The sequence below is a fragment of the Dama dama genome, chromosome 21 (genome assembly GCF_033118175.1).
Source record: "Dama dama isolate Ldn47 chromosome 21, ASM3311817v1, whole genome shotgun sequence".
Lineage (NCBI taxonomy): Eukaryota > Metazoa > Chordata > Mammalia > Artiodactyla > Cervidae > Dama > Dama dama.
Genome location: NC_083701.1, coordinates 54262332 through 54289473, shown reverse-complemented (window position 1 = coordinate 54289473; position 27142 = coordinate 54262332).

Here is a 27142-nt window from a genome sequence, read left to right as displayed (position 1 = left end):
GGTAACTCAGTTCATTGAGAGAGGAAAACAGATTTTAACTATTTCTTATTTCATATATTTGTAGCTCAGTTTGCCATGATAAAGAAAAGCTACAATCATTGATTTTCTTATATGTTACATATGGAACATGAAAGATTGTCTGTGGTCAAGGGGAATAACTAAATAAAGGGGTCCATCTCTGTGATGAAATGTGGTTTACTATTAAGAAGAAAATCCTTCATTTCCAAAGACTGACTATGATGATACTTTGAAAAAAAAAATCCCATATAGTTAAATGTAGGACCATGAAAGAATTCCACCCAATGACCTCCTCTGTAACATTTCATTTGATTATGATTTGGAAATATTTTCCCCTTACTTTAAACCTTTCTCTTGAAATCGCCTAATTCAAAGTCCTTAAGTCAGTGGCAAGAGATTTGTTGGCCAAAATTAATGCCTCCCTTATACAAATGGTCTTTTTAAATTATGTGGTTCCCATTTAAAAGTGGCTCTTTGTGACTAAGATGGTTTTAGTTTGTGATTGTGCAAGAATGGCTTCATGATTTTTAGCTCTGAACTTGGTCTTTTCACGCTTTCTCTTGCAAGCTTTGTCTTTTCTCTTTTCTGAAGTTATTTGAGGAAGATAAAGAGGCTTATAGACATTGGCACATTGTTTTTGTTGTTGTTGTTTTAAGTTTAAAATTTACTCAGAGAAAAGAGATATTGTCGTAGATCACTGCTTATTGCATAGAATTTTTATCGCCATTCCACAAACATTTATGGAGGGCTGACTGGAAGCCAAACATCAAAGGTACATATGCATTCACATGTTTAAGGAACCATGTCCTGTGAAGAAGACATTCAAGCTTGCTGACATTTCCTGATCAATGTAGTTAATCTGTAATGGTAAGCAGAAAGGGCTTCCCTGAGGCTTATCTAACTCCACATTGAAGGGAGTATCTTCCTTTCTCGGTGGATGACCCAGTCCTTAGAAGAAGAGTGGAAGTTTCCAGGGAAAAGGAGGGAGTAGTAAGACAGATAAGACTGACAGGCTGTTAACAAGAAAGGGGTTTGTGGCACTGCAAGAAGTTCTGTCTACCTTATAAGGAGAGTGCAAAGAGTGGAGAAATAAGAGATGAGGCTGGTGAAAAGAATATAATTACATTATAAGATTTACCATCTTTCATCTCCAATATTCTATGAGCTATAGATACCAAAGAGAGTAGTCCTTATTTTCTGAGTAGGGTGAGAGATAAAGAAACTAAGGATAGCTTCATACACTAAAAAATATGGGTAGACCCGTAGGGAGAGCCAAGAATTGGGAGATGGAGCTTAGAGTCTCAGATAATCTGGATGAAGGAAGATGCAGGTGGAAAAGTTGAGGAGATAGTTGTAGGATAGAAGGAAAAGGGGAGATTAAAAATGACAGATTAAGATGAACAAAAACATGCACACAAACAAACACACCTCAGACATAACTCTGAAAGACATATGGCATATGACTTGCTGTCAATGGATGAATGGCTCAGATGATGTCTGACACACACACACACACAGACACAACACACACAGACACACATACAATGGAATACTATTCATCCATGAGAAACAAAGAAATCTTGCCAATTGTGACAGTATTGATCAACCTCGAGGGCATTATGCTAAATGACATAAGTCAGACAGAAAAAGACAAATACTATATGATGTCACTTATATGTTATTGTGTTGTTGTTCAGTCACTAAGTCGTGTCTAATGCTTTGCAACTCCATGGTCTACAACACAGCATGATCTTCTGTCCTCCATGATCTCCTGGAGTTTGTTCAAATTCACATCAATTGAATCAGTGATACTATCTAACCATCTCATCCTCTTCCAACCCCTTCTCCTTTTGCCTTCAATCTTCCCTAGCATCAAGGTCTTTTCCAATGAATCAGAACTTCACATTAGGTGGCCAAAGTATTGGAGCTTCAGCTTTAGCAACAGTCCTTACAATGAATATTTAGGGTTGATTTCCTTTAGGAATGAGCAGTTTGATTTCCTTGCTGTCCAAGGCATTCCCAAGAGTCTTCCTTGGCATCACAATTCAAAAGCATCAATTCTTCAGTGCTCCACCTTCTTTATGGACCAACTCTCACACCCATATATGACTACTGGAAAAAACATAGTTTTGACTATGTGGATCTTTGTAAGCAAAGTAATGTGTCTAATTTTTAATACACTGTCTAGGTTTGTCATAGCTTTCCCTCCAAAGAGCAGGCGTTTTTTAATTTTACAGCTTTAGTCACTATTCCCAGTGATTTTTAAAGCCCAGGAAAATAAAATCTGTCATGGCTTCCACTTTTCCCCTTCTATTTGCCATGAAGTGATTTAACAGATGCCATAATCTTAGTTTTTTGAATGTTAAGTTTTAAACCAGCTTTTCACTCTTCTCTTTCACCTTCATCAAAAGACTCTTTAATTCCTTTTCACTTTCTGTCATTAGAGTGGTGTCATCTGCATATCTGAGGTTGTTGATATTTCTCCCAGCAATCTTGATTCCAGCTTGTGAGTCATCCAGTCCGACATTTTGCATGATGTATTCTGCATATAAGTTAAATAAACAAGGTGACAACATATAGCCTTGTCTTACTCCTTTCCCAATTTTGAGCCAGTCAGTTGTTCTCTGTCCAGTTCTAACTGTTTCTTCTTGACCTGCATACAGGTTTCTCTGGAAACAGAAAAGGTGATCTGGTACTCCCATCTGTTTAAGAATTTTCCACAGTTTGTTGTGATCTACACAAAGGTTTTAGCATAGTCAATGAAGCAGAAGTAGATGTTTTTCTGGAATTTCCTTACTTTCTCCATGATGCAACAAGTATTGGCAAATTGATCTCTGGTTCATCTGTTTTTTCTAAACACAGCTTGTACATCTGGAAGTGCTTGGTTCACATAGTGCTGAAGCCTAGCTTGAAGGATTTTGAACATAACCTTGCTGGCATGTGAAATGAACACCATTGTACAGTAGTTTGAATATTCTTTGGCCTTGCCTTTCTTTGGGATTGGAATGAAAACTGTTCTTTTCCAGCCCTGTGGCCACTGCTGAGTTTTTAAAATTTGCTGACATATTGAGTGCAGAACTTTAACACTTTAACAGCATCATCTTTTAGGATTTTAAATAGCTCAGCTGGAATTCCATCACCTCCACTAGCTTTGTTCCTTGTGATGATTCCTAAGGCCCACTCGACTTCACACTCCAGGATGTCAGACTCTAGGTGAGCAACAACACCATAGTGGTTATTCATGTCATTAAGACCTTTTTGTAGAGTTCTTTTGTGTATTCATGCCACCTCTTCTAAATCTATTCTGTTTCTGTTAGGTCCTTACCGTTTCTGTCCTTTATCATGTTTATCCTTATATGAAATGTTCCTGTGATGTCTCCAGTTTTCTTGAAGAGATCTCTAGTCTTTCTCATTCCGTTGTTTTCCTGTACTTCTTTCCATTGCTCATTGAAGAAGGCCTTCTAATCTCTCCTTGCTATTCTCTGGAATTCTGCATTCAGTTAGATATGTCTTTCCCTTTCTCCCTTGCCTTTGGCTTCTCTTCTTTCCTCAGCTATTTGTAAAGCCTTCTCAGATAACCACTTTGCCTTCATACATTTCACTCATATGGAATCTAAAAAGCCAAATAATAAAAACAGAAAGTAGAATGGTAATTACCAGGGCTGTGGGAAGGGGGAAATGAGGAGGTGTTTGCTTTTTTTTTTTTAAATTAATTTATTTTTTACAGAAGGATAATTGCTTTACAGAACTTTGCTGTGTTCTCTCAAACCTCAACATGAATCAGCCATAGGTACACATATATCCCCTCCCTTCTGAACCCCCCTCCCGTCTCCCTCCCTGTCCTATCCTCTAGGTTGACACAGAGCCCTGTGTGAGCTTGCTGAGCCATATAGTGAGGCAGTGTTTTTTAAGGGTACAAATTTGCAACTGATAAATAGGTGCTGGAGATCTAATGTAGAGCATAGTGGTTATAGTTCACAATAGCATATTATAAACTTCAAAGTTGCTGAGAGACTAGATCTTAATGTTCTCAGCACAAAAAAGAAATGATAATTATGCAACATAATAGAAGTGTTACCTAATGCTATAGTGGTAATCATATAGCAATGTGTAAATGTACCAAATCAACACATTGTATACCTTAAACTTACAGGGTGTTTTAGGTCAATTATATCTCAATAAAAATAGAATATACACCCAGACAGAGACAGAAGCAGTAAGAGAACAGAGAGACAAAGATAGAGACATATAAAAAAGACAGACATCAAATGGTACAATAGAGAGAATGAGATGTAGTAGCTACTACAGTTACTAGAACTTTGGCAGAAAAGGAGTGCTTATAAAGGTTTCTAAGGTTTTCCTGTCCTTTGAATGTATGGTGTTATGTAATGCTCTTTGTTTCTCCACAGAAAGTTTATTAAAACTACCCTATTTATCAACATGTTTAGAGTTTTTGCTTTAAGATGTATGAATATGGTCAAATTGGCCCCACAGACACCCAGCAGGTACCCTAGAGGTGAACAGTGACGAGAGCAAGGAAGCCCGTGTGCCCCATTAGTGAGTTGGAGACCCCTACTGTGCCTTGTTGTGGTCAGAGTGACTTTTCTCAGTTCCAGCACCAGGACTCATGCCTAGAGAGCTCTGGGAAATATAGCTGCATCTCAGGAAGAGCTGTTGTGCATCACCTCCCCTAGGAAGTGCTCCCAGTCCTCCCAGATCTGGTCAGGTGCCCCTGCTCTTTGTTCCCACAGCACCTAGTCTCACTTTATTTACTCCAGGTAGAGCATAGGTAAACTCTAACCACATGGGGCCACATAGCCTCATTCTTCCTGGTTTATTTTTTAGTTTTAGAAAAAGTTTTGTTTTGTTTTTTTTCCTGAAGTTTAATAAGCTTCAAGACCAGGATTTTTTCCTTTGTGCTAAAAACATGTCACTTCCTAAAGGGAAGTAAGAGCAAGAAATGAGTTAAGCAGGAGGGTCATGGTGGAGACCACCAGCTACTTGTCCTGGATTAAACCAGACCATTTTATCCTCTGAGCAAGACCATCTGAAACCAGGTCAATAAGTGGACCCGATAGGGGTAGCAGGGGGATAGGAGTCAAGCATGTCTGTGGAGCAGGTTTCTCTGTGTTTTCTTTAAAATAGACATTGTGAAACTTGATATCCATAGAAAAACTGGAATCTGACTTTTTATGGTGAATGGGTACAATATACATGCAGGAAACTAGCCCATGTCATGGACATGCTTTTACACAAACACGTCCTAGAGCATAGCGCAAGTGGAGAGAAACCTTCAGTTATTCTCCTCAACCAGGCCAAGCTGGGACAAATTCTTCTTCATGTATTTATTGAAGTCTGTAGTTTACCAAAGTCAAGTCTTAAAGATTTGATGGTTTACAGGCACTGCTAATGAACTGTTATTGTTCCCACATTCCCTAGGAGGACAGCTAGGAGATGTTAAGAGACTGCTCAAGGTGAGGGTATAGTAGTAAGTGGCAAATCAAGATCAAGATCATAGATTTTTCTGTTTATTTCTCTGCCACTTCTACTCTACAATATTGCTTCTCACTGCAGAGAAATTCAGTAACTTGAAAGAATAGTATAACTGCCTCATCCAAAAGAGTCCACATACTTAACCTGTCTAGAGATTATCAGGAGGCCAAGTAAAAATTGCAGATGGTTGGATCTAGCTTAGCATTTCTTTTTTTCTGATAGACTATACAGATTCTATCTTCCATTAAAGATCAAATACCATGATATCCTTGTTTTTTCCCCTTATGTTAGGAACAACTAACTGTGGATAGTGAATTCCAATGGGACAGGCCAAGTTGAGAGGGTCCAGGATTTGGAACTGATTTCTCCCACTGTTTCTCCCACATGTCCCATTTACAGGCAGGGAAATAAATCCAATTTGGCAATTGGAATATGGAAGTCAGTGTGTGAATGATTATATAAAAGTAGCTAGACTAGCAGCCTGGAATGGTAGGAATGGGGTGGGAGGAATGTAACAAGGCAATTGTTTCAACTAGGGGAATATCATAGTGACAAGGGGTGTGAGAGCAAGTGATCTTCTGGAAATCTGGAATCCTGGATACTGGAATGGGTATCAGGGAAAAGAGTAGCAGGAAGCAAAGCCCCAGCCCTGGGGTACAAGGTTGAGATATCCTGGATCAAGAGAGCAGCAGAAGACTAAACAATGCAAGAAAGGTTTCCGTCCCAAAGATTTCTGAGTACACTAATAGCCTAGGAACTCAGACACTAAATATGTAGGAAGGCTGGACTACAGAAAGAGTAATGAGATCAAGTCAAAGAATGGTGAATGGAGATGCTTAGAGCCTATTTGCTTAAACTCGACATCCTGAGAAAATGTGGTTACTTAAATGTGCAGATTGGAGTCAGTATGTAAAGAGGCAGAGAGGTTTCAGGGTCTAGGGAATAGCAAAGGCTTAATACTTGTTTATTGAATAGATAGCAGTACTATTTTTAAGCATCTGACTCAGGTGCTCATGCAGATATGTGTAGCCAGATGAAGAAGGTACTCTAAAGGGTACTTGATTCAAAACAATATGCTTGCACACAAAAATAATAACATAAAATATTTGTTAAGATATGAAATACCAGGGATGATGCTAAAAATATATCATTAAGACTAGGCATAAGGAATAAGTTAACTTTTCACCTGCCTTTGCAAAAAAAAAAAGAAGTTTGTTTTTATTGCTGTGATGTTGAGTAGAAGACTGTGGAGAGAGAAGAAACTCACCACGTAACAAATATTAAAATGATTAAAAACAATCAAATCTTTAGGCACAGATTTTACTTTCCAATTGAAAGCTCTTTTAAGAGGGAGTCTGGTTATATGTTCTCTCAAAGAGCCACATGTTCAGAAACTGATTTCCTGTATTTATTAATCAGATGGCAACATAGGTGTTTACCTAACATTAACTTGATAGATATTATTTGTTTAATAGCTAGATCACCATGTAGAACTAGTGACTACAAAAACTTGAGTATCAGTGCACAATGATTCCTGAAATATTTAAAAGCATTGTAGTCATGAATTAGGTCAGAAGAAACTGATGATAGTTGGTTTCAGGAGTGTAATTTGAGTGTTAGCCTTGCTGGGTCATTCTTATCCTATTCACTACTCCCTTTTAAGGCTATAGTCAAACTGAACCATAGCTTTTGGACATAGGCGTGGATGTAGAGGAAGACTTTCTCTTGTCCATCTAATCTACTACATAAAATCATGCTAATGGACCCCTGTCTGACGTTACACTGTGGCTACTTCTGTCCTCAGTATTGAGGGATGGGAGATTAGACAACAGAAGGAGGAGGATAATACAGACTTCATAAGACATGTTGTAGTCATATCCCATCTCAGATTTAAGGGCTTTAACATTTTAAAGACTCAGTGGCTTAAAATCAACAACCAACTAAACAGAATCCTTTCCAAATACTGTATTACATTTACCACATTATGCAGCATTATCAATAATTCAGTGCAGTTGGCACTTCTTGTGAAAATGAACTTAGGCCATTTCACAGCATTAACTCTGATGATTTTTTTCATATTTATTTTCTAATCCAATCTTGATTCATCTGTAATGGGCTTCTTAGGTCATCTGTTTAAAACAGCCAGGTTCATCCTGCACTCCCACAGAAACAAATGGCTATTTCTCAAATTGATAGTTTCAAGGAGAGGTCTAATTTCCCAATATGGATTGATTTTTTTGGTGCAGTAAAAAGAGATCTGTGTATTTTTCAAAGCAGCCAGTATCACAGCAGCTGGAAGCTAGTTGGTCTAGATTAAAAACAGATTTCATGTCCTAGAATGCTGAGTACAAATTCTAGCTATCTGACAATTCTACTTTTTTTGAATAGGCAAAAATTTACCAGTTTCTCAGGGATGCAAAAAGAATAAATTAACATAAGATTGTTAAGCATTTTTTGTCAAGCTAGAATATTACAGTAAAATGACTTATTTTCCTTTCTTAATGTCTGATGATGATGGTGGATTCAGTGATTCAGTTTTTTCAGCTAGATGTATTAGTTGATCATTCCAGAGGAAAAATTTCTCTTATTTATTTTCTTCTCCAAGGTCAAAGATGCAATCACAACAACAGATTGTGAGAAGTTAGTTTCAGATGGCAAGGTTGTATAACACGTGACTCTGTGCCATGTGATCCACTGCATCCAGGTGATGAGACTTGGTGGGCAACTGAGCCAAGGTTGGCAAATCCATGGCATGGGCAACAACCTATGTGATATTGTCCCAAAAATCTGTTCCAAAAAAAGATGAACGGTTATTAGTTGAGCCCATTAGATTTCTGCTCTTAGGACTCTGCACTGCCAAATATGAAAAAAGTAAACCAGAGGGCCTCAGGGAGAGAAGGACACAGAAAATAAGAGGTATACAGAGAGTAGCGGAGTCAGTTAAAGAGCATAGATCTGGACTGAATATCCATCGCCTCTTGATACTAGAGCTGCCTTAGATTCTGAATAGCCTTTTGATTCTGACTTCCATGAGTTCTATTCTGATTTCTACCCTTCCTGATATCTGGTTCTTTAGCTTCCCTTGGCTTCTAGGAAGATAATCTGTATGAAAAAAAGTCTTGTTTCCTTATTTCCATAAGTAAATTTGAGTTAGTATTACATAAAATAGTTTGAGTTGCTATCCATTGTTATTGTCCTTATGACAATAACAATAATAAAAGCATAATTAGAGATTTTGTTCAGAGAAATTCTGAAAAGTCTGTTTTAAACTAGGGTCACTTCTGTTCTAACAAGGAAAAAAATGGTGCTCCTAGATTTTAAACCACAGTAGAATACGTCTCTTCCAGTATTCTTGCCTAGAGAATCCTGTGGACAGAGGAGCCTGGTGGGCTGTCCATAAGGTCACATAGTCAGACACAACTGAAGTGACTCATCATGCATGCATACATTGGAGAAGGAAATGGCAACCCACTCCAGTGTTCTTGCCTGGAGCCTGGTGGGCTGCCCTCTATGGGGTCGCACAGAGTCAGACACGACTGAAGTGACTTAGCAACAGCAGCAGCAGCATACATTTCAAAATTAATGTGACAGTGTGGATCACAACAAACTGTGGAAAACTCTTAAAGAGACAGGAGTACCAGACCACCTTACCTGTCTTCTGAGAAACCTGTATGTAGCTCAAGAAGCAACAGTTAGAATCTTACATGGGACACCTGACAGGTTCAAAATCAGGAAAGAAGCACATTAAGGCTGTATATCATCACCCTATTTATTTAACTTCTACATCATGTGAGTGCATCATGTGAAATGCCAGGCTGGATAAATCACAGGCTGGAATCAAGATTGCTGGAAGAAATATCAGGCACCTCAGATATGCAGATGATACCGCTCTAATGGCAGAAAGTGAAGAGGAACTAAAGAGCCTCTTGATGAAAGTGAAACAGGAGAGTGAAAAAGCTGGCTTAAAACTCAACATTCAAAAAGCAAAGATCATGGCATCTGGCCCCATCACTTCATGGCAAATAGAAGAGGAAAAAGTGAAAACAGTGGCCAATTTTATTTTCTTGGGTTTCAAAATCACTGCTGAAGGTGACTGTAGCCATGAAATTAAAAGATGTTTTCTCCTTGGAAAGAAAGCTATGACCAACCTAGACAGCATATTAAAAAGCAGAAACATTATTTTGCCAATAAATGTCTGCCCAGTCAAAGCTATGGTTTTTCCAGTAGTCATGTATGGATGTGAGAACTGGAGTATAAAGAAAGCTGAGCACTGAAGAATTGATGCTTTTGAACTGTGGTGTTGGAGAAGATTCTTAAAAAAAGAGTTCCTTGGACTGCAAGGGTATCACATCAGTCAATCCTAAAGGAAATAGGTCCTGAATATTCATTGGAAGTACTGATGCTGAAGCTGAACTCCAATACTTTGGCCACCTGATGTGAAGAACTGACTCATTGGAAAAGATGCTGATGCTGGGAAAGATTGAAGGCAGAAGGAGAAGGGGAAGACAGAGAAATCAGATGGTTAGATAGCATCACTGACTCAATAGACATGAATTTGAGCAAACTCCAGGAGATAGTGAAGGACAGAAGATCCTGGCATACTCCAGAGGAGCCTGGAGCAAACTCCAGGAGATAGTGAAGGACAGAGGAGTCTGGCATGCTGCTGTCTTTGCATGGGGTTGCAGAGAGTTGAACTTGACTTGGTGACTGAACAACAACAATGAGGAAACACAGAGGGGTTAAACAACTTGTCCAGGACCACATAGCTAGTTTGGTGGCAGAGCAGGGCTTCAACAGGCCTGTTACAGAGGAAGAAAATGGCAGGGGCAGTCAGATTTTACACATCCTGTACCATCTAGGGGTTGAGCCAGGCTTTTCTCATTGCTGCCATAGAAGACAGAGCAAACCTCTCAAGTCTCATTCACCTTGGATGGGTTACATGTCTGTTCCCGAATAGGTCATTGTAACCAGGATGAGAGGCTATGCATACAATTAGTTAATACATATCAGGGTGGGGGCAACCCCACTTAAGCAATAGGACTGAGAAAGGAGGAGGAAAAGGAGGCATTCCCACAAAGCAAAACTTTGGTTGCTATAGCTAGAAGATGGGTAAATGGAGGTTGGTGGCAAAAATAACTACTGAATACCACGAACAGGAAACAAAGCAGAGGATTTCACTCCTAGAAGGGGCATTAGAAGCTGCTGAATAGGAAGGGGAATAAGGGACCACAGGATGGACAAGAGAACAAGTAAGAGCACTGCTTGGGGGCTTCCTGAACTGGCTGGGGCTAGAGCTCTCCCATTGCAATCGGTACCAAGACAGGAAAACTCTGATTTGTCACTATACTATGGCCACATTTTTACCCTTATATTGTTCACTTGGAGGAAACACAAGTTGACTCTGGAGCTGGAATCTGTGCCATGAAAGTTGAAACATCATTTCCCCTGGCTGTCTCTTGAATTAAATATATTTATTTCACTTGCATGCTTCTTTTTATCCTCACTTAAAGCATAAAATCAAGAAGTAGGATTTCCATATCTATTCATATCTTTATGTTAGACCTCATGTCTTTATGTTTCAACTTTAAAAAAGCAACTCTTCCACCAGCATGACCTTATCAAGGTTAAATGAGGATGGTATGAGAAAAGACCACTATCTAACTTTCTCCTGAGTTTTGCCCCTCATCTCTCCTCTCTGAGGTTGAGTGTGATCAGTATCAACTCAGCCTCAATTCAGTCATTCTCTTGGATGACAGGTGCTTGAAACCAAGATCTGAGCCTCAAGAGTAAAGGAAATATAGGTAAACACCAAGTTGCTGTAGATCTAATTTTAACTAATTAGAAATAAAGACTTCAAAGATTATGGAAATACTTCACTGCTATATTTAAACATCGATGGATTATTGCTCTGATAGGTAACTTGTCAGGTGGCCATGCTTAAAGTAGACAGGAACTGACTAGCTATTTCAATAATAATCTGGTAATGATAAAGAAAGTATCAAGTTATTGACTAGTAAAATTCAGATCCCTTAGATCTGAATTTTTTAATGGTTTCATTCATTTCCCCTTTGTATACATAATTTATAAAGGTAGCATTGCTAGCTCTTGTTCATCTCTGGATTGTGCAATGTGGAGTCTGACCCTCCGCATCTTTCCTCTTCCTCATATTTTGCATATGTATTTTTTTCTCTTTAATATGAAGGAAACTACATGGCTAGTACCTCCTCCCTTCATACTGAGAAGCAGAACAACACTGTCATCTGCTTCATTTTGTAGATACTAGTGATTTTCCTTTAGAGGGATAACTGTTGATTAAATATTTTCCATGCTCCCTCTACATTTCCTGGTTCTGCAGCTCTTGTTTCCCTGACCTAAAGCAAAAATATTGCTTGGTTAAAACACCATGCTCTATTTCAAGTAAGTCTGCCCCCAAACTTTGGTTATTGAAATATCATTTAAAATACAAACTATCCACATTTGAATATTAATCACATGACCAAAAATGAACCAGGGCACTTTCTCAGTGAATTTATCAATTGACTTTTAATAATAACTTAATAAGTGACTTTTCAAAGAGCTGTTTATAATTGTACTGCTTTTAGAAATATAATCTGTAGGTTGGTTTCTAGTTATGTTGTAATAAACTCCAGTATTCTTGCTTGGAGAATCCCCATGGACAGAGGAGCCTGGCCAGCTACAGTCCATAGGACTGCAGAGTTGGACACAACTGAAGCAACTTAGCAAAAAAAAAAAAAAAAAAAAAAAAACTTATTAAAATATGTACAGATATATAAAAGTGTATTCTTATTACCTGCAACATTTACATTTTTCAGCTAGAGAAACTATGATCCCTATTAATTGCTATATTGACAATAGGGGTTGGTAGGTATTATTAAAGAAACTATTTTCACACATCACAGCAACACTAATAAACAACAATAGCAACAATAGCACCAACTCTATTGGTCCTACTATCACCTATCAGTAATTCTGTGTCTGCTAGCTTTATGAGGTAAGCCTGATAGCTATACTTGTTCCTATCTTAAATGAAGAACATGAAGCTGAGCATATTTCAAGGGCTTGTTCAAGGTCAAAGGACATACCCAAAACAGAAGCAGGGAAAGACACAAGTTTCTTTAACTTTCAAGAATACACATCTAGTTTGTGGGTATTTTGTTACATTTGGCAACATCTTATATATCAAGAAAGTTTGCCTCTCATCAAAGTAAAGTAAGTAAACATATTTATACAGAAATACCACTTAACATTTTTTTTACATCAGTCCTGACAATGAAAACTTCTTGGTCAATGCAACTAGCTTTCCCCATCCTCTAAAACTTTGTGATCCTACTTAGTGCTAAAGCACTGGAGAAATTTATATGGACACCAATCAATATTTTGCATTGCAACATTAATTCAGTTCACATTGTTACTTCAGGTCTGGAGCTCTGCTGTTTATGTGCTATACTCAGGTGCACTGAAGAACTTTTATGACCTGGGAATCTTGGTGTCTATGATCCTGGCTCCTTATATACACCATGCAACCATTCCCCTCTAAAGTCTCGCCACCTTCTGACATTGCTGTCACAGACTATGTATGGACATTGCTCAGAGGATTTGTAGACCTCTCTCCCTTTTCCAACTACGTTTAGTTTTTCAGAAGCACCACCTCTCCTTTCTTCTTGAACTTGACTTCCTGAGCCGCAAAGCACCATTTCCTCTGTTTCTCACCTTGCCAAAGTCTCTAGGGCTGGCATTACAAAATATTAACAATCGGTTTGAGAAGGAGTGGATATGGGGAGGATTTACACATGTTATCCTGCCAAACAAATTACCATAAGTTAATCATCATCAGTCCTTTTAGTTATTTGAAAAATTTACAGGGCCACAAAGCTTTTGCTTCCGATTCTGGACTAAAATGTAGGGGCTATTGGGCTAGTGACCTGGCAGGGCTTCCCAGGTGGCATTAGTGGTAAAGAACCTGCCTGCCAACGCAGGAGACTTGAGACATAGGTTCAATCCCTGGGTCAGGAAGATCCCCTGGAGAAGGAAATGGCAACCCATTCCAGTATTCTTGCCTAGGAAATCCCAGGGACAGAGGAGCCTGGTGGGCTATAGTCTTTGATGTTACAGAGTTAGACACGACTGAGCACGCACACACACACTAGCCACTGATTTGCACTGGCCATGGAAAGGAGTAGAAGGAATTCATCTATCCTCTAATTCTTGGTCATAAGTGGAAATCACCTGTGACTCTGGGCAGTCTCTTATTTGGAACACTTGCGTATTTTATTTTTTGTAACTTTATAAGCGTCAATGTAATATTTTCAAAAGCAGAGGGAAATATACCCACTTGTGTACTTTTTATATGGTCAGCTTATCATTAATATCCACAAATCAAATGGAAGTGCCAATTATCTCTAAAATGAAAGGATGGAACATTCTCCCCAGAAATGAGCAGACCCATTTCTTTTCCTCATATCAATTTTTCCTACATTAAAAAAAAATGCTTACAATAGACTCACAGACAAGATATTCACTCTCAATTTGGGTAGATTATTTGAACTGTTATAAAAATTCCTTATTTGTTCCATGGAAAAAAATATGGTATTCTTATTCCAGTTTAACTCCTCTATGTACAAATGGCCGGCAACTCTGATCATTCTGGTTCCATGTTCAACACTTACTTCTGAGCACTAAGTGTTGAATCAGAAGTATCGTCTGCTTACAGAATGATTTACCTTGCAAAGTCTTTGGAAATAAAGGAGTGTCTTAGTTTAATCTAGTATTATCAAGCATCATGTAGCATAATATATGAAAGCTTTAGGTCATTACCAGAATTTTGTTTCTAAGTCTCCCATATGCTGTTATACTGTGTGGTTTTGGCTGAGTCTTAATGTACCCTATGATATCACTTCCCTCTTTATAAAACAAAGATCATAGTGATGTATAGTAATACTGTAAACTTAATTTCCTTACTTTAACTGTGTCCTCACTACCCACAAGACCCTTAATAAAAGTGTTTCAATCTTTTAGAAACAGATTAAGGAACTTTGAAAATAATTACATCCAACAAAAGGTAAAGTGCAAGTGTTCTACACTTTTGTGGAAGGTCTGGAGACAGAAATCTATAAAAGATGGATGAATTCACTGGTTTGTGAGATATTACCAGGAAGTTTCTTTCTCATCCCCATGTTCACTCTAGCATTAACCCAGCAATATGGAGAGAATGACTTGAAAAGTAGATACATTTTAGATTAAAGCAGGGGAAAATGAAAAGAAATAAGAAAATAATCGCAATGTAATTGACTTATAATCCTTTCAGATCTATTTTAAACTTCAAAGTCCTTTTAAGATCTTGATGAAAGTTCCAGAAAATGGCCAATTAACAACAAAGAACCCTGTAGAAATTAAGAGAATATCATACCTATGCTTAGTGATGATGTTTTTAAAGTGCATGTACAGTTGAAATAATAAGATAAAACTCTTCATTAATCCTGTCAAAGCTATGTATTTGGAAACAGGAAAGGGTCCTGGGACCTGATAAGCGTCCACAGGAGTCTTGGTTGAACATGGTCAAAATATATGACCTAATTTACTGGCCGAGACAGGTGATGACTTGTGCTCATTCTTGAAAGTAGTTCCTTTTATATTTGGCTAGGAGTTATCTAATTGTTTTTAAAAGGTGCCTGCAGCTGGGTTCAGGGTAGAGCCAAAGGTTAAAGACTAGCTCAGGGTCACAGAGTATCTTTGGTTTTTGGTTCTCCTGAAAACAGGGTTTCCATTCAGCTACATTGCCCACTGGGCTGTATCAGCTTGTTGCCAGGCTGAGAGGGTCCCTCTGGGCCAAGAGCAGTCATCCTGTTTCTGTTTGTGGTTGCATGGAAGATGTTCACATGGCTAATGATCCCTGTTACCCAAACAAAAGCAGGTGAAGCTCAGGTTAATACAACACTGAAGTGCTAAGAGGCTTTTCACAACTCAGGAAACTCTCTTAGCTGAGCTGGTTCTCCTGAAATGTTGAGTCCTGTTTTCCGTGGCATGGCGTAGCTGATGTTGTCACTCTGTGGTCAGGAGCAGGAAAGCTGGTGGGGCAGAGAGAGATTAGTGGTCTGAAAATATGTAATTGGTATTGCATGGCAGCAGGGAGTTGACAGCCCTCGGGGACCGCAAACAGGAGAGGACAGACAGCTCAACTGAATTAAAACAAACTGTGATTTTAAAAAAGAGAGAGTAACATATTTCAAGTATTGAAGAATTTGACAAAATGTAGATGAATTCCATATTGTTAAATGAGATAATGTATGTAAGTAAGTTAGTGTCAGGATCATAGTTATTAATCAATTAAAAATCTGGCTGTTTTAATTGTTATTAAGTATAGGGAAGTAGGTTAGTATACCTTCATCTTAGAAGCAGTATCATTTCATTGGAACTTCCCCCCATTTGCACTAGAGAATTTTGATACTTGGTTCATATCCTGTACCTGACATTGTGGGTGGAAAAACTCCACTCATGAATTGGAGAGGGCAGGCACACTGCTAGCAGCAGTTACCATCCAACTGAGTGTGGTTAGTTTGTATAATTGAAGCCAAGCAAAGCTAAGGCAGTGCCTGGTGCATGGATCGTTCTGTTAGACTAAATAAAGAACAATGAGGCCATTTTATGGGGTGGGATGGGGGGAGGAAAAAAGTGTTTTAAACAGTAGGGAATGGCTTGAGTTTAGCAACCTCAGGCTATGTATAAATGTTACCAAATATTGAGATGAAGTTGCATAAAATTCTACTCAGTCATCCAGATATTTCCAGAAATCCAATCTTTGACTTCATTGTAGATGAAATCAGGGGAAGATGAGGTTTTATTTTCTGGCACTGTGAGATACAGTCTCAGTATCTCTCTGGTTGGCTTGTGGCTCTCTCTATTTAAGACTACGTCATGGATTCAGCCCGTATGAGCATAGCTGCTTTCTGGGGTGTGAATCCACTTCTAGGACCCCTCTTTGATCTGTAGAGGACTCTGTTTTGTGCAAAGCTCACAGAGGGATGGAGCCCAGTTTGATATTTGGCTCACTGGAATGAGCCAATTGAGTTTAGTACATTGGTGGTTTCAAGTCAAAGGATTAAAATGTACAAAGCACTGGCATTAACATCCCCCCCACCCCGTACCTCAGATATATCTGAAAGAGATCAACCGTGATCCTTCCAAAGCTTAAAAAGGTTAAATCAATTCAAATCTGTAAAAGTGTCATGTCCTTGAGCATCTGGGAAGTTAAGCAAGATCAGTTCTTTGCGCAGGATAAGATGATAGAGAACGAGCAGAGTAGCAATAGGTTTAATATGACACTTGACATAAAGTAGATGCTCCAGATATTGGCTGTTGAGTGAATGAATGAGAATATTTCAAATAGAAATGATTTTAACATGAAGATCAAGATTTAATTAAACACAGCTCAACTTCATGTATATTATGTAGCAGAAACATAAATGGGAAACCATGATCTCAGTAGTCTGAAGGTCATAGATTCAACTCATATGTCATTTATCTTCTTCAAGTTACCTAAACCATAAGAGAAAATTTATAGCCTGCAAGAATGTTATGAAAATGAAATCAGATATTTATAAGGAGCCTTACCTAGTTCATAGGAGGTGCTTAGTAAATATGAGTTCTCTCTCCCCGTTTGTTCTTTTAACCCTCTCCTAAGACTGACTTTAGTTTCAGGCATAGATGCTTAGCATGCAAAGGGATAAAAAGAAAATCCCGAGACAAATCTTTTGGAGAGAGTCAATTCTAGTGGTCCCCTTCATATTTATTTTTCATGATGTCGCTAGATGGACTAGACAGCAATGAGCAGCGCACTCAGAGGAGTATTGGCAATCAGTTCAGTTCAGTAGTTCAGCTGTGTCTGACTCTTTGTGATGCCATGGACTACAGCATGCCAGGCTTCCCTGTCCATCACCAACTCCTGAAGCTTGCTCAAACTCATGTCCATTGAATCAGTGATGCCATCCAACCTCTGTTCTCCCCTTCTCTTCCTGCCTTCAAACTTTCCCAGCATCAGGATATTTTCCAATGAGTCAGTTCTTTGCATCAGCTGGACAAAGCACTGGAGCTGCAGCTTCAGCATCAGTCCTTCCAATGAGTATTCATGACTGATTTCCTTTAGGAATGACTGGTTTGATCTTCTTGTAGTCCAAGGGACTCTCAAGACTCTTCTCCAATACCACAGTTCAAAAGCATCACTTCTTCAGCACTCAGCTCTCTTTATGGTCCAGCTCTCACATCCATACATGACTACTAGAAAAATCATAGCTGACTATATGGACCTTTGTCAGCAAAGTGATGTCTCTGCTTTTTATATGCTGTCTAGGTTTGTCATAGCTTTTCTTCCAAGGAGCAAGTGTCTTTTAATTTCATGGCTGCAGTCACCATCTGCAGTGATTTTGGAGCCCAAGAAAATAATCTGTCACTATTTCCACTGTTTCCCCATCTATTTGACATGAAGTGATGGAACCAGATTGCCATGATCTTAGTTTTTTGAATGTTGAGGTGTGTTTTTTTTTTTAATTTTTTTTCATTGAAGGATAATTGCTTTACAGAATTTTGTTGTTTTCTTGTCACACCTCAACATGAATCAGCCATAGATATACGTATATCCCATCCCTTTTGAACCTCTCTTCCATCTCCTGACCCATCCCACCCCTCTAGATTGATAGAGTCCCTGTTTGAGTTTCCTGAGCCATTCAGCAAATTTCCTTTGGCTATCAATTTTACATATGATAGTGTAAGTTTCCATGTTGCTGTTTCCATATGTCTCACCCTCTCCTCCCCTGTCCCCATGTCCATACATCTGTTCTCTATGTCTATTTCTCCATTGCTGCCCTGAAAATAAATTCTTCAGTACTATTTCTCTAGATTCTGTATATATGCATTAGAATATGGTATTTATCTTTCTCTTGTGACTCTCTTCACTCTGTATAATAGGTTCTAGGTTCATCCACCTCATCAATACTGAATCAAATGTGTTCCTTTTTATGGCTGAGTAATATTCCATTGTGTATATATACCACAATTTCTTTATCCATTCATCTGCCAATGGACGTCTAGGTTGCTTCCATGTTCTAGCTATTGTAAATAGTGCTGCATGAACAATGGGATACATGTGTCTCTTTCAATTTTGGTTTCCTCAGAGTAGATGCCTAGGAGTGGGATTGCTGGGTCATATGGTGGTTTTATACCTAGTTTTTTAAGGAATCTCCTTACCATCTTCCATAGTGGCTGTATCAATTTACATTCCCACCAACAGTGTAAAAGTGTTCCCTTTTCTCCACACCCTTTCCAGCATTTCTTTTTTGTAGACTTTTTGACAAGGGCCATTCTGACTGGTGTGAGGTGATATCTCATTGTAGTCTTGATTTGCATTTCTCAAATAATGAGTGATGTTGAGCATCTTTTCACGTATTTGTTAGTCATCTGTATGTCTTCTTTGGAGAAATGTCTGTTTAAGTTTTTTCCCCTTTTTGATTGGGTTGTTTGTTTTTCTGGCATTGAGATGTATGTGCTGCTTGTATATTTTGGAAATTAATCCTTTGTCAGTTGTTTCATTTGCTACTATTTTCTCCCATTCTGAGGGTTGTCTTTTCACCTCATTTATAGTTTCCTTTGCTGTGCAAAAGCTTTTAAGTTTAATCAGGTCCCACTTGTTTACTTTTGTTTTTATTTCCATTACTCTGGGAGGTGGGTCATAGAGGATTTTGCTTTGATTTATGTCATTGAGTGTTCTGCCTATGTTTTCCTCTAAGAGTTTTATAGTTTTTGGACATACACTTAGGTCTTTAATCCATTTTGAGTTTATCTTTGTGTATGGTGTTAGGAAGTGTTCTAATTTCATTCTTTTATATGTAGCTGTCCAGTTTTCCCAGCGCCATTTAATGAAGGTGCTATCTTTGCCCCATTGTATATTATTGCCTCCTTTGTCAAAAATAAGATACCCATAGATCCATGGGTATATTTCTGGGCTTTCTGTCTTGTTCCATTGGTCTATATTTCTGCTTTTGTGCCAGTACCCTACTGTCTTGATGACTGTAGCTTCGTGGTATAACCTGAAGTCAGGAAGGTTGATTCCTCCAGCTCCATTCTTCTTTCTCAAGACTACTTTGGCTATTTAGGTCTTTGTATTTGAATGTTGAGTTTTAAGCCAGCTTTTTCACTCTCCTCTTTCACTTTCATCAAGAGGCTCTCTAGTTCCTCTTTTCTTTTTGTCATAAGGGTGGTGTCACTGCCTATCTGAAATTATTGATATTTCTCCCTGCAATCTTGATTCCAGTTTGTGCTTCATCCATTCTGGCATTTTGCATGATGTACTCTGCATACAAGTTAAATAAGCAAGTGTAAATTGGTAATAATTTTCCAATTTATGGTGATAAGTATACTTTGTAGTGATTTTAGCAAGTTTTTCAAAACTCAGGAAATATCTACATAGTTCTATAAGATCTACTATTGAAGTTGTTTATTTTGAAAAAAATGTCAAAGGGCAATGGGATCGTCCTTCTTCCATCGAAGGAAAGCCAGAGAATGAATGCTATGGCTAATCCAAGAAACTATAGTATTTGTAGAATTAGCTAGTCTGCCTAAAAATCCTATAAAGCCATCTTTATTATACTCAAAGGCAAATCAAGGAAATATATTCCAGAGTAAGACTCTTATGTTGTACCAGGACCTACCTGGTAGAGTCAGTATACAGTTAGAGTACTCAGTATCTACTGGAAATTCTAGCTCCTGCTTTTATTATCACATGACCTCAGAACATTGAGCCTCCAGTGTTGAGCTGCTATATAGTACTGTATATTGAAGAGTCTTGGCACTGTGAAATGAGGGACTTATTTTGAGCACAGGCTTTAATTAGGGAGCATATCTTCAGGACAGCTGGAGCTGAATGGAGCCATCCTTCACCATGGCAGGAGAACACATCCAGAAAACAATAAGCTTACCGAGACAGCCATGCAGGCATTTTAAAGAGAACATTAGAGGGAAACAAAACTCAAAAGCAAATAATGATAAAGATTTTACCTCAAAAAGACTTCAGATAAGTTCTCAGAATGACATCATCCCAGGGTAGATTGTATGGGACAAAAATAAAACATTATGGGGGAAAAAAAAAAAAAAACATTATGGGACATACAAAAAATCAGCAAACCTAGAAGAATAAGAATCCCAGTTGAGATCAGAATAGACATTATTGTCTTGGCTACTCTTCTAGTCATTCCTTAAATGAGTAATAGTCAAACACTGGATTAAGATAGGGTGTGACAAATTGCATAGTTCCAATGTCAATGACTAAGTTCAAACATTTTCAAATTTTCTTACTGTTTTCATAAAGTTCCAAGTTAAAGACTTTGTAAACAAGGTTGCCTGGGCTTTGTGAATCCAACTTGACTACTGCATTTAAATATTGATACATGGATTTTTCAAAATTATATTAGCATCCCTCATTAGCAGCTTTCAACAAGAATGTTATCAGCTGTTGTATTATAATTATTTTCATGTCTGTGTTTTTCATACACCTTGAGCTTAATGTGGATTGAGTTGTGTCTTATTCTTGTGAATACACCCACCATCAAAGAAGGGTTATCTGTTCTGTGATGGCCTAGAGGGGTGGGATATGGTGGGGTTTGGAGGGAGGCTCTGGAGGGAGGAGTTATGTATATACATATATCTGATTTGCTTTGTTGTACAGCAGAAATTAACACAACATCATACAGTAATTATATGCCAATTTTTAAAAAAAGAGGGGCTATCATTGGTATTTCATGAATTTATTAAATAATGGCATGTGTGTGTGTGTGTGTGTGTGTTTTCCTGTATTACCAGAGAGAGAGAGCATTGCCCAAGATACAAAGTGTGTGGTCAAGCTGTATCACTTTAGAGGGGCACCACTCACCTTGTCATCTATGTGTGTTGTGTTCTATGAAAATATGCAGCAGACAACCTGTGAGTTCATGTATGCAGCCCTGGAGGGGAGCTGGATCCACATGTGTAGCAGATGCTATCATATCGCTCAAATGTCTCAATTTGCTCTGCCAGACTTCTAACTTCCAGATGAGCCCAAGAACTTGTCTTCTTCATCCTCTTACCCCAACTGTGAAAATGGCATGCCAGAAGTACTGAGTTAATACCCACAAACAGCTCCTGACAAATGAATCTGAACCCCAGCTTCCTTGCATCTTGGGTGGGATAATTCTGAAGCATGTGTTTTGTACCATTTCCCAGAGGTCCCCTATGGGAATAAGCTTCAGTTGCCCACTGTGGTGGCTGGAATACTATATCCTTTATTGATTGCCTTCCACTTCTTGGGTTACCTCCACACTCTTCTTTTGGTAGTCCCTCTACTTGCCAAATAAGTCACTCAAATTTGGATTATTATCCCAGGATCTTCTGGGCAATCTGAAACTAAAACAAGGTGCAGTGTATATCTGCTTAAAATTTTCCAGAATGTGGTTGCAATTCTGATTCCTTTTTAGAGGCCTCTTCCTTGTCTACCGAAGTTGGATTATTGGCCCTGAACAGCTGCCAAGGTACAATGGACGTTCCTGCAAGAGGTAGTCTTCTACTGCCATAAGTTGAATAAACAATTTAAAAATCCCAATTAAAGGACTGTAACAAGTCACAAAGTGCTCAAATGAATGTTGCTTCTGTTTCTACCCAATATTACAGGTTCTTTAAAGTAACTCTAGTCACAACCTTATTCTCTTTTCAGAGTACATGGAAATGAAACGTGAAAACCACAGTTTTTTTTATTAGCCATATAGGGAGCTAAATAGCAGAAAAATTGAAACTTAGAAGAGGTTGCACAGAAACTCAGAGGCTGTGACGCAGCAGTCAAAAATACATTAGGGGCAGCATTAAAAAGAACAAGATGGCGAAGGTGTAGGTGGACATGGAGTACATCTCTCTCCACAGACACAAGAGGAATACACCTTCAGACACAGAAGTGCATGCAGAACACCAGCTGAGAGCATACAGGAGGACCTGACCAGTGGAAAAGGATATATAGAACCACAGAAAAGGTAGGACGAAGGAACTAGGGGGAAAAAACAGGAGTATTAGTAGTTATGGACCTACCTTCTGCGGGTGGGGGAACTGAAGCAGGGGTCCGATGCCCACAGCGGGTCAACTGTCTGAGTCAGAGGAGACACATTTAAGACTGAGAGTGAAACGGCTGATCTGTGACAGCCTAAATGGAATGAGAATCAGACAGTCCTTGCCACAGCCATACATACACTGAGAAGGAACCGTGGTCTCCTGGAAGGGTCAGTGGCTGGGAGCTGGAGTTTAGGGATTGTGGAGCAATTCCAGTGCGAGCACTGCTGTTGACTGTGGAGAGTCGGATCAAGGGGATGTGAGGGAGGAGACTGTGGTGGGAAATGCCTGTGGAGGAAAGCCAGGCAGTCATGGAAGCAAGGCAATACTGAGTCACACGTAGGGGGTGGAGCCATCACCATAGCCTCTCTCTCTCCACATGCCAGCATCCGCAGCTGACAATAGAGAGGCCATCCCATCAAACGCCTAACGCACTGAACTACAGAGCAGGGCCCCACCCAGGGTGCCCCTTTAAGTCCCTGATGGGCCGATCTACAGAGTAGGACCCCAGTCAGGGGGGCCCTCTATGTGTCTGACGCGCAGAACAACAGAGAAGGACCCCAGGCAAGGGACCCCTCTAAGTGCCTGAAAGGGTGGAACTACAGAGAAAGACTGGCCAAAGAGGCCTTCTGATCGCCAGCTACAGAAGGCTCAAAAAAAGACTCTTACAGGGCTAAAACTCCTGCTGCGGAGGCAGTTTGTGTCCCTGAACACTTGGCACCGCCAGGGTCCCTGCAAGCCAAGCAGCTGCACCACCTTCACATTCAACTCTCACTGAGGTAGTGATGCCACAGGCCAAACAAAAAAGAGTCCTGTCTGACTCTTTGTGACCCTGTAGACTGTGGCCTGCCAGGCTTCTCTGTCAGAGAGGGGGTTCTCCAGGCAAGAATACTGGAGCATATTGTCCAATACTGGTTGCCATACCCTTCTAGAGCATATTTCCTACTGCCCTAGCTGCCAACCCCCCTGAGGACCTGGTGCTGCCAGAACCCCTGTGACCCAAACAGCTGTACCACCTCCACACTGGCCCTCACAGGGGCAAACCCAAGCCTTCCAGGGCAGCTTCAGAAGCTAAACCCCAGAGGACAATGCACATGTAGAGGTGGAAATAAAACCACAATTGAAACCCAGGCTAAGTAAGAAGACCCAAAATCTTCCCACCATCTGTACAAGCTGCACATTAAATCCACACAATCAACTAAGCAGACTCTGTGTCTATGGAATATATAAAAGGCCATTAAGAGCTCCCATAAAAGAAGACACACTAGTTCTGATAGCTGTGACATTGGAGGCAACAACACGCAGAAGTAGAACCAGATTAGAATCTGACCGGCCCCCACAGCAGATCCAGAGATCAGTACAGTGTTGGAGGGCATCCTAGGGAGGTAAGGTGGACTGTGATTCCCAGCTTGGGAAAGGACTCTGATAGCAGTGACTAAAGAAAAACATTTATTATTCTTATTTTTTGACTTGTTCTGTAGATTCTTTTGGATTTTTTCCCTTTTTTCTCTCCCCCCCCCCACCCCATTGTAGTTGATTTTATTGGCACTAAGAAATCCAATTAAGCTTTTGAGCTTTTTAAATGTTTTATTTTTCTTTTCCCTCAGTCATATTTTTTATTGTTGTCATCAACCTCTGCCTCTACATTGGGCTTTTGCTGTTCTGTGGAGTTTCCCTCTTCTCTTTTTTTCTTTTTTCTTTTCCTTTTTTATTTTAATTTTTAAACCTATTATTATTTTTTCTACATTTATTCCTTTGTTTGCTTTTCCTACTGTTCTTTTCCCCTTTACAGTTAATCTTTAATGTATATAAATCTTCTTTATCTACCTCTATTTAAATTTGCATATCTATTCTTTCTTTCTTTTCTTCCTCTCAACATATTTGTTAGTTTTATTTTCATTGCTTTATTCCCCAATTGGCATCTTGCTTTAGTTTTGTTTTCCAGTTTGTGCTTTAATTAGTTTTGTTCTGGTAGATATAGTTTTTGGTTTCCTTTGTTGCCCGGGTCAATCTATTGTACAGATTGAAAAAATAAAAACCATATGACCATCTCAGTAGATGCAGAAAAAGCCTTTGACAAAATTCAGCACCTATTTATGATTAAAACTCTTCAAAAAATGGGCATAGAAGGAACCTACCTCAACATAGTAAAGGCCACTTATGATAAGCCTACAGGAAGCATTATTCTCAATGGTGAAAAACTGAAAGCATTCCCGCTAAGATCAGGAACAAGACAAGGGTGTCCACTTTCACCACTATTATTCAACATAGTTCTGGAAGTCCTAGCTACTGCAATCAGAGAAGAAAAAGAAAGAAAAGGACTCCAGATCAGAAAAGAAGAAATAAAGCTCTCACTGTTTGCAGATGACATGATACTGTACATAGAAAACCCTAAAGATAGCATCAGAAAATTACTAGAGCTAATCAGTGAAAATAGCAAAGTTGCAGGATACAAAATCAATACACAGAAATCACTTGCATTTCTGTATACTAACAATGAAAAATCAGAAAGATCAATAGAGAAATCCATCCCATTCACCACTGCAACAAAAAGAATTAAGTATCTAGGAATAAACTTACCTAAGGAGACAAAAGAACTGTACAAAGAAAATTATAAGACACTAATGAAAGAAATCAAAGATGACATAAACAGATGGAGAGATAGTCCATGTTCCTGGGTAGGAAGAATCAATATCATGAAAATGACTATGCTACCAAATGCAATCTGCAGATTCAGTGTAATCCCTATCAAATTACCAATGGCATTTTCCACAGAACTAGAACAAAAAATTTCACAATTCATATGGAAACACAAAAGACCCCAAATAACCAAACAGTCTTGAGAAAGAAGAATGGAGCTGGAGGAATCAACCTTCCTGACTTCAGGTTATACCACGAAGCTACAGTCATCAAGACAGTAGGGTTCTGGCACAAAAGCAGAAATATAGACCAATGGAACAAGACAGAAAGCCCAGAAATATACCCATGGATCTATGGGTATCTTATTTTTGACAAAGGAGGCAATAATATACAATGGGGCAAAGATAGCACCTTCATTAAATGGCGCTGGGAAAACTGGACAGCTACATATAAAAGAATGAAATTAGAACACTTCCTAACACCATACACAAAGATAAACTCAAAATGGATTAAAGACCTAAGTGTATGACCAGAAACTATAAAACTCTTAGAGGAAAACATAGGCAGAACACTCAATGACATAAATCAAAGCAAAATCCTCTATGACCCACCTCCCAGAGTAATGGAAATAAAAACAAAAGTAAACAAGTGGGACCTGATTAAACTTAAAAGCTTTTGCACAGCAAAGGAAACTATAAATGAGGTGAAAAGACAACCCTCAGAATGGGAGAAAATAGTAGCAAATGAAACAACTGACAAAGGATTAATTTCCAAAATATACAAGCAGCACATACATCTCAATGCCAGAAAAACAAACAACCCAATCAAAAAGGGGAAAAGACTTAAACAGACATTTCTCCAAAGAAGACATACAGATGACTAACAAATACGTGAAAAGATGCTCAACATCACTCATTATTTGAGAAATGCAAATCAAGACTACAATGAGATATCACCTCACACCGGTCAGAATGGCCCTTGTCAAAAAGTCTACAAAAAAGAAATGCTGGAAAGGGTGTGGAGAAAAGGGAACACTTTTACACTGTTGGTGGGAATGTAAATTGATACAGCCACTATGGAAGATGGTAAGGAGATTCCTTAAAAAACTAGGTATAAAACCACCATATGACCCAGCAATCCCACTCCTAGGCATCTACTCTGAGGAAACCAAAATTGAAAGAGACACATGTATCCCATTGTTCATGCAGCACTATTTACAATAGCTAGAACATGGAAGCAACCTAGACGTCCATTGGCAGACGAATGGATAAAGAAATTGTGGTATATATACACAATGGAATATTACTCAGCCATAAAAAGGAACACATTTGATTCAGTATTGATGAGGTGGATGAACCTAGAATCTATTATACAGGGTTAAGTGAGTCAGAAAGAGAAAGAGAAATACTGTATTCTAATGCATATATACAGAATCTAGAGAAATAGTACTGAAGAATTTATTTTCAGGGCAGCAATGGAGAAATAGACATAGAGAATAGATTTATGGACATGGGGAGAGGGTAGGGGAGGGTGAGATATATGAATGAGTAACATGGAAATTTTCATTACGATATGTAAAATAGCCAACGGGAATTTGCTGTATGGCTCAGGAAACCCAAACAGGGGCTCTGTATCAACCTAGATGGGTGGGATGGGTCATGATATGGGTGGAAGGTTCAAAAGGGAGGAGATATATGTATACCTGTGGCTGATTCATGTTGAGGTGTGACAGAAAACAACAAAATTAAGTAAAGCAATTTTCTTTCAATAAAAAAATTAATTAATTAAAAATAAATAAATAAAAACATTAGGAAGTGATGAATATGCCTAGGTCTTTGCCTCATTACCTAGGAGAATG